The following is a 6,678-nucleotide window of genomic DNA, read 5'->3' as shown; positions in this document are numbered from 1 at the left end:
AAAAAAAAAAAAAACTTCCCTGAAACAGATTTGCTATTGAAAGTGTGCATTTTTCCATCTATATTCTAAGTTATTTTCAATTCAATTCAACAAACGTAGATTGAGCCTCTGTTATGTGCTAGACACTGGGGTAGGCACTGGGGACACAAAGTTAAACATCATAATAATAATTTCTTCTCTCAAGCGCCTTACATTCTAGTAAGTGAAAAGATCATTTACATACATAAGAATATACAGAATTTATACAGAATAAGTATAATTATTGTTGTGTGTTTTGTGGGGGGGAGGGGAAAAACTGCCTCCTGTAGGAGGGGGTAGTGGACCAATGTTTAAAGAGATGCGGAAGTTCTACAGAACGGAGATAAAGAGGGGGAGCAACTCAAGCATCATGAACTGGCACAAAAGCCAAAAATGGAATGTTCTACAGAAGAGCAAATAGGAAGGTTTGGATGGAACATTCCATGAAGGAGAGACAGTCATATGAAATCAGTCTTGAAAAATGCATTAGAACCAAGTTGTGAAGGATTTGTAGTACCTGCTGGAATATGGTTTTTATTGTTGATCCAAGGAGGAATTTTTGAAGTTTCTAGAGCACAGGAATAATGCCAGGCCTAGAGGCCTGTGTGGGCTACCCGAGTCTTCTTACCTCACCTCCGAGGTCTTCGGTTGGCCAAAACCGGATGCTCATATGAGAGAAAGGACGTTCCAGAGTTGAACAAGGGTTGAGCTTTATTTCAAGGTCTCGGTTACAAGTGCAGGGGAGGTCTTCCTTAGGAGGAAGAGGGGGAGATTTCCTAAGGAGGCTAAGATCTTAAGGGATTGGAAGTAGAAGTACAAGCGGGGAGAGAGGGGGAGGGGAGAGAGGAAAGAAGAGAAGCGGAGCCTACTGTCCTCTTGGCTCCTCACGTGCTAAGAGAGCTTTCAGGCTTCCTCAATCCTACTTAACCTTCAGCCGCACAGTTTGCATCTGAATACCGTGCTGTTAGATAACAATAGTGTGCCCAGATCCGGGACAATCTCGAGGGCGGGGAGATCTCTCTCCCATCACGTTTCTCACGGGAAGAGGTGGAATTACTCGAGATAGCTCGGTTCACCTCGATTCCCTGCCGTTTCCTGGGGGGGTCTCGTGAGAGCTCTAAGATTTAGAAGCTCCCACCTTTACCCGCCCGAGACTGTCCACACGGAATTGAGCTTCCAATCCCAACAGAATAAGACAATCATTTCTGGACTTGAGGAATAAAAATGTTTCATCTGTGTGGAGGATGGTTTGGAGATGGGAGGGGCTAGAGATCAAGAGTCCTACTGGGGAGCTACTGTAATATTCTAAGTGATGAGGGACTGCGTTTTGGCTCAGTGTGACATGAGTAGCTCTGTAAGCCTTACAAGGAATGTTGAACTGGAGTCAAGAGGATTGTCAGTGAGAAATAATAGAGAATTAGATTGCATGTGAAGGGTGTATGAGAGTGAAAAGTTAAGGATGACTTTTAGGTTGAAAACCTGAGTGAATAGAAAGCTGGAGATACCTTGCACAGTAATAAGGAAGTTAGGAAAGGAAGTGAGTTAGTGGAAAAGTAATGACTTCTGTTTGGGACAAGTTGGGTTTGAGGTGCAAATCCAAGTCATGACATCCAGAAATTGGAAATACAAGGTTGCAGCTCAGGAGATGACGGCCAGATATGGAGATCTGGGGATCATCTGCATTAGCATGTTAATGGAACCTAATAAGAATTGAGATCACCTAGCCAGAGTTCAAATAGAGAGAAGAGGACCCAAAAGATGGAATAGCCAATGTTAGAGAAGATGGCAGTTGCCATCCAAGACTTGACTCTTAGGAACAAGAAGGAAGGAAGATTGCTGATGATCTCAGGGCTGCCAATAGGAAAGTTGAAATCTAGAAATATCAAAAATCTGATCAAGACCTCAGAACAGATGAATGGTGTCCAACATAAAATCTAACATAAATTGCCATTCACTCCTGACAGATATAACATTTTTAACGAAGTACCTCCAAATGGTCTGTTTATTATAGGTCAATTGTGACAGAGGAAGGAAAGGGAAAGAAAGAATTAACTTTGAACCTTTCAAACCAATCAATACATCATTGTATATGTATACTAACCAATTCAATGCAGAAATTCTTACACCACAAATGAACAATGATTGCAGTTTTGACTTTAATCTGCTTTGTGTTTTGTCCACTAATAAATGGGAAAAGATCCAGCTATGTAAGAATTGGCAGAGACTTTTGTACAGCTCTTTATATTCATCCAAGTGAATGAGTCTGCTCCTTTGTTAGAAGGATCAGCTGACTTCAAAACTGAAGTGAGTCAGTCTGACATGTTTGACCATTGATTGCATTTGAATGTTTGAAAATTAGTTGATATTTCCTATAGTGGTGAAAATAGATTCAGTCAGACAATTGGGTTATCTATTTCTGAAGTGCTGTTCAATGTGAAATTCATTCGAGACAAGATACTAATAAGGCAATATTTAGATGAAATCAGTCATGACACAGAGAATTACCATTTTGGAGTTGAAGACATATAAAAGCTTTGGAAATGGGAGCTATCGAGATCTTGATTAGGAAAAGTTAGATATAATGAGATATGTTCTTCATTTCCAAGGCATAAAAGAAAAGAAGATTCTATGTTTTACTTCAGAATAGAAAAAGGAGAAATCAAACTTCTTGGCCAAAAAGACAAGACAGGAACACGTGTATGCCGCTGCTAGAATTATTTGCTAACAATTACAAGTAATTTGGAACAATGTTGGGAGTTTTTACAGATAAGTCACAATAAAGATCCCAATTTGTGAAAGGAGTTGGGGGAACTGGAGATATCTTGAAATATTTGGTGGATTTCCAGGGAATTTAATATGAGCGGGGATAAGTTAAATATTGTGACCTTGATGATTACTGTGTACAGTAATCTGGATACAGCAAAATATGCCTTCCCTCCCCTCAGTAAGTCCAAGAACAAATGCATGGTGGGAGAGGAGGAGAGATCTAAGCCATATGAACAGGGTATTTGCAGAAATTAATCCATGTACATTCAACATTTGGGGAGGGGGAAATAGAAACAAAAGAAAATCCTATTCTGATTTGTCATGGTGTCAGAAGAGGACCACACCTCCTTCTTCCCTTAAAAAATAAAAGTATCTCATGCTCTATACCAGTGAAGTCAAACTCAAATAGAAAGGAGGCCACCAAACCATCCATGAGGTACCCTATAGGTCATATATTGACTTAAAAAAACAAACAAAAACATACAAATCTACATATTAAAGTTATCTGTGTTCTCTATATTTTCATTTATTTTGTTCGTTATTTCCCAATTACATTTTAATCTGGTTCAGATTACTCTCAGGAATGTTGAGCACCACAACCTGAGGATTGTGGGTTCTATACCATTTGTTCCAATGAGGGATGATATGAAGGAAATTTGAGTTGTAAAATTGGGGAGAAGGAACTCCTAATGGAAGGCTTTTCTTTGTCTCTCTGTCTCTGTCTCTGTCTCTGTCTCTGTCTCTCTCTCTGTCTCTCTCTCTCTCTGTCTTAGGGAAAAAGAAGGCATAGTCCTCTACTGAGAGGAAGAGGTATATGGGTGCCTGGAAGAGAGAACAAATGGTTTGAGTTTGACTTCACTCACTGGTGTAGGTCATGGGGTACAGAATCAATGAGAGAAGCATGGATGGATTACCATTTGGTAGCGTGGGTTCAATTAAGTTTATATAACCTAAATTTATAATGGACTTAGCAGAGTTGTGTGTGCTAGGAGTGGAGAGCAGGAGTAGAGAAGGTAGATGGAAAGCATAATCCAAGCTTGAGCTTTAGAAGAGGGTGGAAGGAGAGATCCAATGGTAGAAAAACAAACAAAACAAAACAAAAATTAAAAAAGCTTATAATTATTTGATATATACCTATACCTTATGTGTGTGCCTGTTGTCTTCCCCTATTAGAATGTAAAGCCCTTGAAGACAGAGATTGCTTTGTCTTTGTATGTTGAGCATTTGGCTTAGTGCCTAGGACACTAAGACTTGTTGACTGATTCTTCCTCAGGGTCTTAGGAACATGAGCTGCTTTCATGGGACGAGGTTGGAAGATACGTCTGTTGGGCTGCTTGCTTTTAATTTGTATAGCAATTTTTCCTAGCATGTCATTTTCAATGACACAACATGACCTCATGGAAAAAGTACTTTGATTTACCTTGAAGTTACATACACTGTCTTTATGACCCCAGGCAAACACTTAAGCTGTCCGTGCCCCAGTCAATTCTTGAAGACTCTACATTGCAGAACAGTTCGAGATCGAAATGAGAAGAGAGAATTTTTCACTAGGAATACCCCACAGCAATGGCATCACACTTCTAGACCTCCTTTTCCTCTAGCCGCTCACCCTCAAAAAGAATTTGCCATTTTCAAAAGAAAAGATTGTACCTATTTTTGCACTTGTGTTCAGTGGCACTCAGCACACTGCCTGACACATAGTAGGCACTTACCAAGTGTTTATTGATTGATTAGTTATTTTTCTTCTACTGCCTAACTGGTTTTCTGAGGTTTAAAATCTTATTTTAAGAAGATGTTAATAAATCTTATTTTAATAAGATCTTAATAAATCTTATTAATAAATTTAAATAAATTTTAATTCAGCTGAAAACAAATAGGTTACATTAGATCTCTATCTATAGTATAAGTGAAGTCTTACTGATCTAAAGTCTTGATGATCCTCCATAAAGATAATTTAGTATATCAAAGATCTTTGAGGAACACAGTTTCTTCTCTCAGCATTATAAAGTGTATATGCCTTCCTCTCCCATGTCACATAATCAAAAATCTCCATTTCCCAGATGAAGGATATTACTTGTTCTTCCATCATTGGGCTTTGGTTGATTTCATTCCTTTTATCTCTCAGTCATTGATTCTAAGCTTGTGATAAACATCTATTGCATCCTTTGTCCAGAAAGAATTCATTTTAAACCAGGTTAATGAATTTCTCAAGCTCCTTGATATTCATATTCTGGAACTTCATTTCATATCGATATTATTTATTTGGTTTCAAGTCAAACTTAGATATGTTCGTAGTAATTAGATCAACATAATGTTCACAGTTAATGACATATAAGATTTTGTAAACCGTGCTGCGATACAAAAAATTATTTAACACAATAGTTGGGATAAAATATCAGGCTTAGAATGTTGGGAAAAGGCATTTCTCAGATCTTCTGGCTTCTCCGACACTCCATTTAGAAAGCAATTATTATGAGTATCCCCCAATAAATAGCATAAAAAGCAATTACAAAATTCTTTTTGAGTGTTATGTTCCTGTAATACTTGGCAAATAACCATTGGGTTGATGTTTTTCTTCCTAATTCTGCAGTTCAGAACTGTTAAAGAAGGCAAGAGTTTGTAGCAAGATTTGTACTGGACTGGACTGGACTGGACTCAGGAAGATCTGGCTTCAGATTCCACCTTTGACACTTAGGGACTTCCCTTCACTTAACGTCCTGAGACTCCGTTTCCTCATCCGTCGTTTCTGTTTTGTGTTTAGTCTGAAATGATGATTCCATCAGCATAAAGAACGCCAAAGGCGGGAGCTTGCCAAGTCAAGATATCACCCATGATGTCACTGATCCTTCTTAAAAAGGAGAGACCAACAGTTTTAGAAAGTTGCTTAGAATCCCAGTACATCAAATTACTAGACATGAATCTCTTCACTAATTGCTCCCCATGCCTGGAAGGCTCTTCCTCTTTACCTCTGCCTCTTGGTTTCTTAACATCTTAGCTCACACCTTACCTCTCATTTCCACACCATGCATGTAGGTGTTTACATACGGTCTCCACCATCACGATGTGACCTCTTTGAGGGGAAAGACTGTTATTGCCTTTTTATATTTCTCCATTGTTTAGCAAAGTTCAGAGTATGTGTTTGATAAATGCTTGTTGACTGACTGTATTAGAGGCAGGAACAGCCCTCTGCCCACTGTACCACACTGCCTCTCTCCTTACTCTCTCTCATTAGGATGTGGACATTGCCTACAGAACACGATGATTACGAGGTCGAATATAAATGTCACCTATTTTTTTGGGAGGCAAACATATCTAGTTGCATGGAGTCTACAAAAAGAAAATAGTGTTGAAAGAATCTTTTTGCAGGAAAAGAAAGCCCCTTGTGGGAGTGGGTTACAGGCCAGTCCTTCTTTCCTTTTCAAACACCGTTTCTCATTTATTTGAGGCCTTCTCCTCCATGGATCACTATTGTGCTGGCCATTTAGAAAGGACCTTAAGGCAGCTTGTCTCATACAAGCAGTTTTGCATTTTAAAGTGCTCTGACATTTCATGGGTATGAATTAAGTTAATAAATCCCCTGCAACTAGAGAGAAACAACCCACTGGGGATTTTTCTAGAATTAATCCAGCATGAGATTCTACCTTGTGCATTATAAAATTCTGTATCCCCACTGACTTCATCCTAATTTGTTCCTTGTTGTTGTTAAGATAGTGGTAGTGCTGGTGCTGGTTGGGAGGTGAGTGAATGGGGAGGTGCAGATTTGAGGCAGTTGGGAAGAGAAATTTGTTTTTCTTTCTTTTCCCTTTTTTTCTCTTCCTTCCTTTCCTCCTTATTTTCTTCTTTTCTTTCCTTCTTCCTTTCCTTCTTTCCTTCCTTCTTTCCTTCTTTCTTTCC

At 39.0% G+C, this 6,678-nt stretch overlaps 1 pseudogene; it reads left to right on the top strand.

Annotated features, from left to right (window-relative positions):
• Nucleotides 1–1,330: 1,330 nt before the first annotated feature.
• LOC140510910 (eukaryotic peptide chain release factor subunit 1 pseudogene) lies at nt 1,331–4,545 on the top strand (annotated as a pseudogene).
• Nucleotides 4,546–6,678: the final 2,133 nt, after the last annotated feature.

This window comes from Notamacropus eugenii, chromosome 6 (assembly GCF_028372415.1).
Source record: "Notamacropus eugenii isolate mMacEug1 chromosome 6, mMacEug1.pri_v2, whole genome shotgun sequence".
Classification (NCBI taxonomy): domain Eukaryota; kingdom Metazoa; phylum Chordata; class Mammalia; order Diprotodontia; family Macropodidae; genus Notamacropus; species Notamacropus eugenii.
This window is presented reverse-complemented; position numbering and strand designations above follow the sequence as displayed.